Below are 14,673 nucleotides of genomic sequence, written 5' to 3'. Positions count from 1 at the left end.
CAACAGGACTCTGAGAAAGAACACTCTGGAAGAAAAGACTACTCGCCACAGACTGGAGATTGAGAAGCCACGAGTCGGAGCTGGCTGGAGGCTGAAGAAAGCAGAGGCAGAGGCCAAGGACAAAGCTACAACATCTCTTGGAGCCAGGCAGAGAGATAGGCCTCAACTAACCGGGCAAATTTGTAAGGAGAAATAAACGTTTGCAACTTTTACCAGCTGGCTGAGATTTAGAAGTAATTATTTATTTCAACTAAGACTAAGGCTGCCTTACATCATTGTTGAAGAGAACCACATCCATCAGAATTGAACATCATTGTTGAAGAGAACCACATCCATCAGAATTGATTATCTTATAGTACTATTGTTGAAATTATAATGATCTCCTGGTTCTGCTCATTTCACTTAGGATCAGTTCATGTAAGTCTCTGCAAGGCTCTCTGAAATCATCCTGATGGGTATTTCTTAAAGAAAAATAATATTCCATAACATTCATTTTTATTTTCTATTTATTCAGCATTTCTCCAATTGATAGACATCCATTTAATTTACAATTTCCAGCTACTAGAAAAAAGGTTGCCACAAACATTTTTGCACATGTGGGTCCCTTTCCTTTCTTTAAGATCTCTTTGGGATATAAGCCCAGTAGTAACACTGATAAATCAAAGGGTATGCACAGTTTGATAACTTTTTGAGCATAGTTCCAAATTACTCTACAGAATGGTTGGATTCATTCACAACTCACCAACAATGTATCAGTGTCCCAGCTTTCACATATCCCCTCCAACATTCATCATTATCTTTTCCTGTCATCTTAGCCAATCTGACAGGTGTGTAATGGCATGTCAGAATTGTCGTAATATGCATTTCAATGATCAATAATGATTTCAAGCACCTTTTCATATGATTAGAAATAGTTTCAATTTCTTCATCTGAAAATTGTCTGTCCACATTCTTTGACCATTTATTAATTGGAAAATGGCTTGATGTCTTATAAATCTGAGACAATTCTCTATATATTTTAGAAATGAGACCTTTATCAGAACCTTTGAATGTAAAAATATTTTCCCAGTTTATTGCTTCCTTTCTAATCTTGTCTGCATTATTTTTGTTTGTATGAAAACTTTTTAACTTAATATAATCAAAATTTTCTATTTTGTGATCAATAATGATCTTGAGTTTTTCTTTGGCCACAAATTCCTTCCTCTTCTACAGGGTTGAGACATAAACTATCCAATGTTCTTCTAATTTATTTATAACCTCATTCTTTATGTCTAGATCATGAACCCATATTGACTTTGATGTATGATGTTAAGTGTGGGTCAGTGCCTGATTTCTGCCATACTAATTTCCAATTTTCCCAGCAGTTTTTGTCAAGTAGTGAATTCTTATCCCAAAAGCTGGGGTCTTTGGGTTTGTCAAACACTAAATTATTTAAGTTATTAACTACTTTTGCCCTGTGAACTGAACCAACTCCACTGATCAACTAGTCTATTTCTTAGCCAGTAACAAATGATTTTCATGTACACTGATTTATAATATAGTTTTAGATCTGGTACAGCTAGGCAATCTTCATTTGATTTTTTTCCCCTTATTTCCCTTGAAATTCTTGACCTTTTATTCTTCCAGATGAATTTTGTTGTCATTTTTTCTAGGTCAGCAAAATTGTTTCTTGGGACTCTGATTGGTATAGCATTAAATAAATGGATTAGTTTAGGTAGTATTGTCATCTTTATTATATTCACTCCACCTATCTGAGAGCACTCAATAATTTTCCAATTGTTTAGATCTGACTTTATTTGTGTGGAAAGTGTTTTGTAGTTTTGCTCATATAGTCCCTGACTTTCCCTTGGCAGTTTAATTCCCAAATATTTTATACTATCCAGTGTTATTTTAAATGGAATTTCTCTTTGTATATCTTGTTGTTGGATTTTGTGAGTGATATATAAAAATGCTTATGATTTATGTGGATTTATTTTGTATCCTGCAACCTTGCTAAACTTTGGATTTTTTTCTAATAGCTTTTTAGGAGAATTTCTGGGGTTCTCTATGTATACCATCATATCATCTGCAAAGAGCAATAATTTGGTTTCCTCATTACCTATTCTAATTACTTTAATCTCTTTCTCAACTCATTACCAAAGCTAGCATTTCTAATACAATTTTAAGTAGTAATGATGATAGTGGTCAACTTTTTTTCACTCTTGATCTTATTGGGAATGGTTCCAGTCTATCCCAATTACCTATGATGCTTGCTGATGGTTTTAAATAAATGCTACTGACTATTTTAAGGAAAAGACCATTTATTCCTATATTCTCAAATGTTTTTAATAGGAATGGGTGTTAGATTTTATCAAATGCTTTTTCTGCATCTATTGAGATGATCATATGATTTTATGTTAATTTGATTATTAATATAATCGATTATGCTAATAGTTTTCCTAATATTGAACCAGATCTGCATTCCTGGTATAAATTCCATCTGGTCATGATATATTATCCTGGGGATGGTTTTCTGTAATCTTTTTGCTAATATTTTATTTAAGATTTTTGTATCAATATGCATTAGGGAGATTGGTCTATAATTTTCTTTCTCTTTTTTTTTTTTTTTTTTTTTTTTTTTTTTTTTTTTTTTTTTTTTTTTTTTTTTTGTCCTACCTGGTTCATACATCAATATCATGTCTGTGTCACAGAAGGAATTTGGTAGGACTCCTTCATTCCCTATTTTTTCAAATAGTTTATATAGTATTGGAGTTAATTGATCTTTAAATATTTGGTAGAATTCACATCTAAGTCCATCTGGTCCTGGGGATTTTTTATTAGGGAGTTGATCAATAGTTTGTTCTATTCCTTTTTCTAGAATGGGACTATTTAAGCAATTTACTTCCTCCTCTGTTAATCTGGGCAATTTATATTTTTGAAAGTTTTCATCCATTTCACTTAGGTTATCAAATTTATTGGCATAAAGTTGGGCAAAGTAACTCCTAATGATTGATCTAATTTTCTCTTCATTAGTGGAAAGTTCTTTCTTTTCATTTTTAAGACTCACAATTTGATTTTCCTCTATAATTTTTCTAATAAAATTTACCAAAGGTTTATTCATTTTGTTGGTTTTTTCATAAAACCAACTGTTAGTTTTATTTATTACTTCAATAGTTTTTTTTTTCTTTCAGTTTTATTAACCTTTCCTTTTATTTTTAGAATTTTAAGTTTAGTGTTTGACTGGGGGGGGGGGTCAATTTGCTCTTTTTCTAGCTTTTTTAATTGCAAGTCTAATTCATTAATCTTCTTTTTCTCTATTTCATGCAAGTAAGCCTTTAGAGATATAAAATTTCCCCTTATTACCACTTTGGCTGCATCCCACAAATTTCTGTATGTCATCTCATTATTGTTATTTCCTTGGGTGAAATTATTGTGTCTATGGTTTGCTGTTTTACCTACTCATTCTTTAGGATGAGATTATTTAGTTGCCGATTGTTTTTTGTCTATTTTTCCTTGACTTTTTACTGAATGTAGTTTTTATTGTATCGTGATATGAAAAGGATACATTTTCTATTTCTGCCTTTCTGCATTTGATTTTGAGATCTTTATGTCCTAATATATGGTCAGTTTTCGTAATAGATTCCCCGAACTGCCAAGAGGAAAGTGTACTCCTTTCAGCCTCCATTCAGTTTTCTCCAAAGAGTTATTATATCTAACTTTTCTAATATTATATTTACCTCTGTAACTTCTTTATTTATTTTGTACTTTGATTTATCTAGTATTGAGAGTGCAAGGTTGAAATCTCCCACTATTATAGTTTTTTCTGTCTATTTCTTCTTGCAGTTCTCTTAACTTCTCCTTTGGGAATTTAGTATTGATATTGCTTTGTTATCTATGGTACCCTTTAGCAAGATATAATTTCCTTCTTTGTCTCTTTTAATTAGATCTGAGATCAGGGTGGCTATCCCTCCTTTTTCGACTTTACCTGAAATATAATAGATTCTGCTTCAACCTTTTACCTTTAATCTGTATGTATCACCCTTCTTTAAGTGTGTTTAATGTAAACAACATATTGTAGGATTCTGGCTTTTAATCCAGTCTGTTTTCTGCCTCTGCTTGATGAGAGAGTTAACCCCATTCACATTTATTGTTAAATCTAATAATTCTGTATTTCCTGCCATCTTATTATCCCCAAATTATGCTTTTATCTTTTCTTTCTCCTTTATTCCCCTCCCCAGTATTCAATTTATGGGCACCACTTGCCTCATGCAGTCCTTCCTCTTTAGATTCTCTTCTTCCCCCTTAGAGCCCCTCCTCCTTTCTTTAACCTTTTCCCTATTATTTCTGTATTCCCTTCTATTTAGCCCATTCCTTCCCCTTACACTTTTCCCCTCCCACTTATCAATGAGTTGCTGGAAGTTTCTCTGTAATCCAAATATGTCTAATATTTTCTCTTTGAGCCAAATCTGATGAGAGTAAAATTCACACAATTCCCCCCTCCCTTTTTTCCCTCAAATATAATAGGTTTTCTTTGCCTCTTCATGAGAAGCAGTTTCCCTCTTTTTACCTCCACTTTTCACTTTTTCTGGTAGAATCGTCTTCCCACCTCTAGTTCCTTTTTTATGTTATAACAGTAAAATTAAATTATACATATACTCTCTATGTATACTCATAACAGAAATACAGTTCTCTAAGAGTTCTTTTTACCTTTTTTATGCTTCTCTTGAGTCCTATATTTGAAGATTAAATTTTTTGTTTAGCTCTGTTTTTTCCATCAGAAATAAATGGAATTCACCTGTTTCCTTGAATGCCCATCTTCTTCCCTGGAAGAAACTGCTCAGTTTAGCTGAGTAATTTATTCTTGCTTGCATTCCAAGTTTCTTTGCTTTTCTGAATATCAGATTCTAGGCCCTTTGATTCTTTAATGTGGATGCTGCCAGATCTTGAGTAATCCTTATTATGGCTCCTCAGTATTTGAATTGTTTTTTTGTTTCTTTGTTTGTTTGGTTGGTTGGTTGGTTTTTTTCTGGCTGCTTGTAATATTTTTTCCTTGGTCTGAAAGTTCTGAAATTAAGCCACAATATTCCTTGGAGCTTTACTTTGGGGGACTCTTTCAGCAGGTGGTCGATGAATTCTTTCAATGGCTATTTTACCTTCCAATTCTATGTCATCTGGGCAGTTCTCCTTGATGATTTCCTGAAAAATAGTGTCTAGGCTTTTTTTTTCATCATGATTTTCAGGGAATCCAATAATCCTTAGGTTATCTCTCCTAGCTCTATTTTCCAAGTCTGTTGTTTTCCCAAGTAGGTATTTAACATTATTTTCTATTTTTTCATTTTTTGGTTTTGTTTTATTAATTCTTGATGTCTCCTCAAGTCATTCATTTCCATTTGTTCATTTCTGATCTTTAATGAATTATTTTATTCATTTATTTATTTATTTTTATTTCTTTTGTATTTGTCAAAATGAGTTTTTAAATGATTTGTTTTGTTCTATGGAATTTTTTTTCCATTTCACCAATTTTTTTAAGGAATTATTTTCTTTTTCCAATTCACAAATTTTGTTTTCCTGAGAGTTCTGTATCTTTTTAATTTCACATTTCAGAGACTTGTCTTCTTTTTCCACTTTAATCAATCTTTGTTTTAATGCATTATATTCTTTTTCCAAAGCCTCTTGCAGAGTTTTCCTTCTTTTTCCCTATTCTTCTTCTAGCTCTCTTTTAATATCATTCTTCAATTTCTTCTAGGAGAGCTTTGCATGGTGGGGACCAAGTTATATTCCCCTTTGGGGTTTCATCTGGCGACAATCTGCTTTTACTCTACTCAGGGTTTGAAATCTGCTCTCTTTCACTATAAAAGCTATCTATAGTTAGAGCCCATTTTTTACTCATTAAAAAAAAAAAAAAGGTTGAGGTCTGCTTTGGTGGCTATGAGGGCTTTCCAAGCTTCCTAAACAGGCAGTGGAAAGTGGCAGTGAAGTAACAGTGGAACCACAGTGGCTGTGCACTGGGATTGGCTGTGCTGGGATCATGCTGTGTTACTCCTGGTGCTGTGTGGGTGTGGCTAGAGCCCATGAGACTCTGGGACTTTGGAGTACATTCTACCCTTTGTGTTGGAAGTTTTATAACTTCTCTGCTGATCTACTTGCTTGCAACCAGAGCAGAGTAGCAGACACTGCAATAGAGTCCTCCCTGCAGATTCTCTACCCCATTGAGACCTCACCATGCCCCCAGTCTGCTCAGAGTGTGCTGGCTTCCATGTTCTGCCTGCCTACCTACCTGTGCCTGTACCTGGTCTCCTCCCATGCCCATGAACAAGTAAAACAGACCTTTTCTGGCAATCTTTGAGATTATCTTCTGTTGTAATGTGTTGCACTCCCAATATTCGTGGGTTCTGACAGTCCAGCACTACTTCAGAGTCTTAATTTTGTAAATAGTGTGATGGAAGAAGGAAGGTTCAAAAGAAGTGTGTGTACACTCTGCCATCTTGACTCTGCCCCCAGACTTTTTTTTTAATATGCACTCTCCTATATTAAATACCCTAGAAATCCTTTTATTTCTTCCTTTTTCATATAGTCATCAAGGATGCCCTTGATGTCTTCATAAAAAAGGACACATATGCACCATTAGTTGCCTAATTCTTCTTGATTCCTTTTGTTTCCTTTCAAATCAATTCTACTAAGAAAGGTGAGAAAAATTCAAGGTCATTTCCATGCCAAGATAAGAACCTTTCAGTAGGACTTTAGTGGGAGTCATATATAATGCCTGGGCTAGCTCCCTGGAGAGCCTCAGGATCAATCAGAGTCAGGATCAATCAAAGTTCTTGGTGTTTAAGGGGAAAAGTGAAGGAGACAGGCAAGCTGCCAAGCAGCTTGCCAAAGATATTTCCTAGATTCTGGAGTACAGATTCTCCAGCCTCTCTCCTCCTCATCCTGTAGGTTAGTGATTCTAACCTCTCTCCCTCAGCCCTCCAATCCTTGCCTTCATGCTATAGTCCTTATGTGATCTGATCAGAGCAAGTGTATACAAAGAATGAAAACTCTATATTCTCAAAAATTGGCTCTTAAAGAAGCCCGTACCTTTTTTGTCTACCAAATTGCACTACTTAATAATTTTGACTTTCTAGTCCATTAAAACTCGCCAGTCTTTTCCAGAAAATTTACTAATTATACTTCCTCTATGCTTCTGGATTTAATTTGTTAAATTCAAGTATAATACAATAGATTTCCTTCTTAGATTTGATGTTCTTAGACTCAACCCAGTTTCTAGACCGTGAAGTTCTTTTGGGGTCTTCCTCTGTTATGCTAGACAAGCCTAGACAAGGTATTAAACAACAAAAAATGTTTTCTTTAAGATAAGAGAAAAAAGGTGCTGGACAGAGTAAGCATTCAATGACATTTTAAACAAATCATTTAACAGACATAGAAAAAAGTAGTCAATTCTGATTTAGCTCTTCTTTTCTTTAAAAACATTGATTGGTTAGAGTAAATTCCAAAGTAAATATAAATTAGCAAAGAAACAAAATAAAAGTAAAAGAAAATCATTACAGGGAATTAGAGGTTAAATAATGAAGAAAAAAGAGGCAGAAGCCAAGGTGGAAGATGCAATGAATCTCTCTTGCCTTGGAGAGAGGGCTTGTGGGCTTCCTCCCAGAGTGCTCTTCTCCAACCTCAGTCAATATTCCCAAGAAACTCTTTTAAACTCTAAGAGCTTCCTCCATATATATGATCTCCCAAAGGTTAACTCCTCCTTCTGGAGGCAGGGCTTAAGGGAGGTGTAAATTCAAATATCTCATACTAAACTATGTGAACTCCAATGAGTACTTAAATATTTCTTGCTTCTATGAGCTCTCTAAAGGTATGAACACAAGCATTATTGTCTATCAGTATTAGCAACCTATCACCCTGCAAGGATTCTCTCTAAGGTGTGAACCAACAAGCACTGTATCAATTCTATTGAGTTAACACCAGGACCCTGACATCACCCTTGAGTTTTCACCTTGTTTCAAGTTGAGTTGACACTAGGATTCCAACAATTGAATATATTAATCTTTACTAGAACAATTTAATGAATAAATGCAAAATAAAAATTACAACGAGATGGAAAGAACCTAGAAATTGCCTCATCCAGAAAAAAAATATATAAACAGAGAAATGAGCAGCCAAAATCAGGTGTAGAATACAAATTAATGTGCTAAACACTGTGCAAGAAATGTCTATAAAATACTAAAAGATCTTCACAGCTGCAATGGAATAGAATAACAGGTTTACAGAATTTGAATTGCATCTTTGGTCTTTTGCCAATTTGAAAAGTGATGTAAAATTAATAGAGAAGAAGGATATATTTTCATTCCCATTTTATCCCCCTGTATGATGCTCTTCAATAATGATCTCCAGATTACATAACATTGAGTGTGATGATCTAAACAGAGGTTTGCTCAAACAAAGGCATCTCTCTAAGGACCAATATTTGTTCTTCATTGGCCTTTATTCTTCTCTCCCACTGAAAAAAAGGAAGGGAGAAAAACCATTCTTCTATCTCTCTGTCCTCTCCCACTTTGAAATTTACAGCAAAAGGATAACTTCTCATGAAATTAATAATTACCTTTTTGTTTTAGAATCATACTCTATTCTTATTATTTTCAGTTTGATTTGAGAAAAAATACTCACACTTTCAAATGAGTATGTAGGCTGAATTCAGTGTTTTAATGAGAACATGCTGTTTCTAACTGTTCATGGCAACTGGCATAGCTCTCTCAAAGACCAAATGAGAAGTCCTTGAGGCAGTTCAAACTAAGAAATGTATAATACTGGAAACTAAAAGACATACTGCCCTTTAAAGAGTTATGAGAAGCTTTGCTAAAGTATATAATTGTAAAAGCAAAACTCAAATATTCACCAATACTCTCTATTAAACCAGCACACAGCCTTCAGTGCCCACTCTGAAGCTACAATAGCAAACTGATCACATGAACTACATTTTTTATTACCTGAAAAATCTATTTTATTCAAGCACAAAGATTTTCTTTTTAAGTAAGTAGCTATCATTGGCTTCCATAAGTTACAGGCCATGAACTCTTGTCTGTAAATAAGACAGATTACAAACCCATTCAGGATGATAAAATAATGCACATTTTTATCCTTTAATACATAACTGTATTATTACTTCCCAGAGGAAAAAAATAAGCTTATACTCGGTTTTTGTTTTTGTGAGTGAAGACCAAGATGAAAATAAACTTCAAACTAAAGCAGCAGATATGGCAATTTATATAGAGAGATAAAAAGTAGAGGAAAACAAAAAGAATTTAGGAATATTTCTTTTTTCCCTTCATCTAATCTTCTCCATTATGTTCTGAAAGACTGTTAATGGAATATTCATATACTCTGAGCACTCATTTCAATTTTTTTTGTGGTATGCATTTATACATCCTTCAGCAGACACTGAACTAGGCAGGACTTTGGAGTACTTGATTAAGTGTCCTTCCACTTCTTTATGCAAAATTCCTCTTTCTTGGCAAGTTTTATTTTCCTTTCCATTGTACTTCTTACTCTAAAAATATCTCCTAAGTCCTTCATTTCAGGATCTCAAAGTATTTCTTAAGAACTTTAGAATCAATTTCTAACATGGGTGACACTGACACAGGACTACCCAGCATAGTGTGCCCTCATCAGAAAAGGTGCTATGCTCTATAAGCAAAGAAAATTTTAATTACTTCAGAAGAAACATGAGATGTACAAAGTTAGAGCATCCATCCCAAATGTTTTTATGGACTATTCGTGTCCAACCTGTGTCAGAGCATTCCAACTTCATATTGGTCTGATCAACTACAGTTGAACAAACATGATTGAAACTTAGTGATGTCATTTTAGTCTTCTTTGAGAATGAAGGACAACTAACCAACCAACCAACCAATCAACCCCAGGCAATATTCCATGCTAAAAAAATGTCCTACCATCTCAGAACCTTGCCTTCCTAATGATTTCACACTCTGAACTCAGTTACGTAGTAATTCAATATTTCCCCCAGTATTACTTAGGGTTGAAGTAGTTCACTATCCCAGAGTAGAATGATTTAAAATCTTAAATCAGAGCAATATAAAAGTGACAATAGAATAAAAATAGCTAGTAGTTCCATAGACATTTAAGATTTGCAAAGCATTTGACATATATTACGTCTCATTTGATCCTCATAACAATCTTAATTCATAGTTACTATTACCTCCATTTTACAGAAGTAAAACCTGAGGCACAGAGAGGTTGAATGACTACCCCAGCATCACACAGCTAGTAAATGAATGAGACAGAGTTCAAACTTAGGTCTTCAAATTCCAAGCCTGGCATTTTATCCACTATACTATTTATCTGATATTCAATACTGGAATAAAAAAGTATTGATTTTAATGGCTTTTATAGCTTCTGTGTTAAGTGTTGCAGAAAATACAGATAATCAAGATGATATTTCAGCAAATAGAGTTCAAGGAGAAAGCATGCACCCTGCAGATGGTTATAATATTAGCAGAAGAGGGATTTTTTTTAAGTGACACAGAGATTCTAGTTCCATCAGGTTCTTCTAACACCATTTCAGAAACAGGAAAAAAAACTGCCTCATATTAAATAAAAGATCAACAAATGGAAAAGAGAATAGAAAAGAATATACAGTGAGATTAATCCTCAAAAATTTCAAAACACATGAAGAAAAACATTATCATTTCAGTAGCAACTGGGTGGCACAGTAGGCCTGAAATCAGGAACACCTGAGATGAAATTCATCCTCAGACACTTTCTAGCTCTATGATCTTGCACAAATCATTTAACCTCTGCTTGGCACATAGTAGGAAATTAAATAAATGAACATTTCTTTCTTTTCATACTCCCTCTGTCCCTCATCTCCTTCCTTCCTTACCCCATTCTTTTCCCCCCTCCCTCCTTTCTTTTCTCCCTCTCTCCTTTATTCCCTCCCTCCCTTTCTTCTTTTCTCCCTCTCTCCCTCCTTCTCTTCCTTCCTCCCTTCCTTATATTCTTCTTTTTTTATTTTTTCCTTTCTTTCTTTCTTTCTTTCTTTCTTTCTTTCTTTCTTTCTTTCTTTCTTTCTTTCTTTCTTTCTTCTTTTTTCTTTCCTTCCTTCTTTCTATAATAGACCAGTGACAAAGGGGAAAGTGACTGATTCATGGAAGTTTTCCTATGAGCCAGAGGGAAAATTCACAATCACCTACTCTTCATCAGTCATCCGAATTAAGATGCTATTTAGAGGACTGTGCAGATGAAAGAAAACTGAAACTACTTTAAAACAGGCTTATCAGTTGTCCTCCAGTTCAAGTACTAAGAGTTCTGCTTGACTATTTAGGAGCTAGCTCTCACACTTGGCATCCTCCACTGAGTGACCAGTGACAATAACTTCAACAATTTTAAAGTCAGGAAAAGTTTGAAAAAACTTTTTAGCTAAATGAGTCTCTCAGTTTCATCTTTCTCTTCTATAAAATGGGATTAATAATAGCAACTATGGCCAGAGTTGCTGTGAGAATCAGAAGAGTTAGTACATGTAAAGAAAGTCTTCATCAACCTCAAAATTCTGAATAAATGTTATTTATTATTTTGTTAGTATATAGATGGGTAAAATAATTTTTAATAATTTTCTTTAAAGTGAATTTTCCTTTTTCCTTTTGATGCTAAGAACTAAGTTTTTTCTTTCTTTTTTAAAAAGTAAAATGAGCTAATTATCTGTTTTTTTAATCAGCTCCTAATTAATAATTAGATTATTAATCAAGTGGAGTTTTTGTTTTTATCAATTGTTTTATTTTTTTTCAAAATTCCTACTTAGTGTTTAATTAGAATTTTTTGATGCTTGCTGCACATCTCCTAACAGAGGGAGAATAGATTCAAGATGTGAAATAAGGAATAGATTTTCCTGATGGTATATATTTGGTGTAAGGGTTCTATTTTTCTTTCTTCCTTTTTCATTGGCAGAGAGGTGGGGAAAGAAGAGAGAAAATAAAATCCGGATACAATTTTTGAAAATTCTTTGCATAATGAGACAACCAAATCATTTCCAATGGAGCAGTAATGAACTGAACCAGCTACGCCCAGAGAAAGGACTCTGGGAGATAACTAAACACCATTACATTGAATTCCCAATCCCCATATTTATGCCCACCTGCATTTTTGATTTCCTTCACAAGCTAATTGTACAATATTTCAGAGTCTGATTCTTTTTGTACAGCAAAATAACGGTTTGGTCATGTATACTTATTGTGTATCTAATTTATATTTAACATCTACTGGTCATCCTGCCATCTGGGGAAGGGAACGGGGGGTAAGAGGTGAAAAATTGGAACAAGAGGTTTGGCAATTGTTAATGCTGTAAAGTTACCCATACATATAACCTGTAAATAAAAGGCTATTAAATTTAAAAAAAAAAAAAAAGAAAAGAAAAGAAAATTCTTTGCATAAGCCCATAGAAGCGAAAGGCAATAGTAATTACAAGTAGGGCATAAGAAAAGAGAATGGGTTGGCGCTGTGGACTCTTAGGAATGAATGAAATGTCATTTCCCCAAAACACCATCAGCCAGTTGCTGGGCTGAAGCTGGGCGAGATGGTGTTGTCCTCCCAGACGCCTTTATGGCCCATTTGCAGAAATTGCCGTGGCCCTTCAAGCAGGCACTTTGCCATCTAGAGAACTGGATAATGCACAGGGATGAATAAAGATTCAAAGTTTGTTTTCTGGGAGTTAGATTTGAAGAATTTAAGAATGAAAAAGATATGGTAAGGTTCACCAAGCTGCTTCTAAAGGGTGAGGAAGAATTTTGGGCTTATCATCATCCTCAATTAACTTTTTTCCTGATTCTCCTCGAGGCACTTCCTTTGAAAGATTTAATGTTACAAGGTTCAGGAGTGATGCTTAGACTATTGCTACTTCTCTGAGAAGGCTATGTACCCAGATTACTTTGCCAAGGGGGAGAAACAGAAGAAACTAGACTTGCAATATTGGGATCTTGAGGTTTAGCACCTGAATGAAGAAACTCCCTCTGATGGTCCTAAGACTTCTGAAGCTCTGCCCCTCACCCGAAAGGAAGGTAATCTGCCATAATTATGACGGCATATTGTCACTAGGACCTGAGAGAGAGCCCCTCACATAACATAAGCACACAAGTTAAACTTTCAAGTGTGTATTTTAAATATGTAGATTCACATGTTTGATGTAATAAAGTTATTAAACAGAAAAAAATCGATGAAAGAAATATTAAAATAAAGGGAAAAATACAGGAAAAAATTACAACTCAAGAAGAAACCCATAAAGAAAAATATTAGAACAGCAGCTGAATAATCTCATCAAAGTAGTAGTAAACAATCTGAAAAACAAAATGAAAGAAATAGAACTCAGAATTTGAATGACTAAATATAAGATTCTATAATAACATCAAAAGGCAAAAAAAATTATAATACTTCATGAAATAATTATTATTTGGGGGGAAATCTGAAGAGCAGAAGGGGTAATAACTTAAAAGTTTATCAGGCTCTCTGAAAATATTACAAAACAAAACTACTAACACAATATTATAAGAAATCATAGGAGAAAACTGACAGAAATGATTATTATTACAAATCAAATTGAAAATAGAAAAGAATCTACATAATATGTTTATAATAACTAAGACTATCCCAGAAAATAGTTGAGAAAATGAACTTCCTTCTTTTCTTTGCAGAGGTAGGGGCATATAGATAGGCAATATCTATGTATTGCCAGACTTCCTCAATGTTTTGGTAGCTTTTTTTGAACATTTTTCTTTTTGCTTCAAACTAATTTAGAAGAGAGAAAAAGAACATATTTAGAAACAAAGCTTATATTAGATGCATTGATGTATGTGTACATATGTGCACATACATCTATATATACATTTTATAAATAAATGTGTAATATATAATCCATATTTATGATTTTATGTGAAAATAAACATAATTCACTATCCAAAAGAAAGGTCAAATTGAAAGCATAAAGAAATTTAATTGTCCCTCAGAAAAACATAATATCCTAAGGAACCACAGATGGATTCACATGGGATTTTGTAGCAAATGTTTAAAAAAGAAAAAGAAGAGTGAGTACAATTGACCAAAAGGACAAATGAAAGAGGACAACTATGCCTAAGAATGATTAATTATGCAAATCTCAATTTAATCCTACAGAGGAGGAAATGGACAATTTTCCATTTAATTAATTGAATTAATGACTTTCAGGCATTCTTGTTGAGAGAACCAGCTTTATTAGAATGTTTAAAATAGCATTTACAAAAATTTTAAACATTCTAATAAAGCTGGTTCTCTCAACAAGAATGCCTTAAGATAAATGCCTGGAGATAAAATGGACAGAAAGAACAATAGAACTCCAGAATAGGAAGGGATCTGAACGACCAAAAATTCAACTTGTACATGAATTATTATTCCCTTGCAAGTTTCGCAGACATCTGGTCCTCCAAGTTTTTTTTTATTTTTAATTTTAAAACTTCTTCTGATGTGAAGCTCAGTGTCCTCCTAATTAGCCTATTTTATTATTAGATAGTTCTAACATGTCACATCAGTCCTTGGACTCATTTCACTAGTGGTGTGTTTTTGAGATTCAATTCTTAATATTTCAAGCCAATTTTTCCTTCATAATTTCTATTTGACTTCTGCTTCATATTTTTCTCTTTATTAACTTCTAAGTTT

The 14,673-nt window shown here is 33.8% G+C and overlaps 1 pseudogene; it reads left to right on the top strand.

Moving 5' to 3' along the window:
- Window positions 1–12,507: 12,507 nt before the first annotated feature.
- On the top strand, window positions 12,508–13,090 carry LOC100920819 (annotated as a pseudogene).
- Window positions 13,091–14,673: the final 1,583 nt, after the last annotated feature.

The sequence above is a fragment of the Sarcophilus harrisii genome, chromosome 3 (assembly GCF_902635505.1).
Source record: "Sarcophilus harrisii chromosome 3, mSarHar1.11, whole genome shotgun sequence".
Classification (NCBI taxonomy): Eukaryota; Metazoa; Chordata; class Mammalia; order Dasyuromorphia; family Dasyuridae; genus Sarcophilus; species Sarcophilus harrisii.
This window is presented reverse-complemented; position numbering and strand designations above follow the sequence as displayed.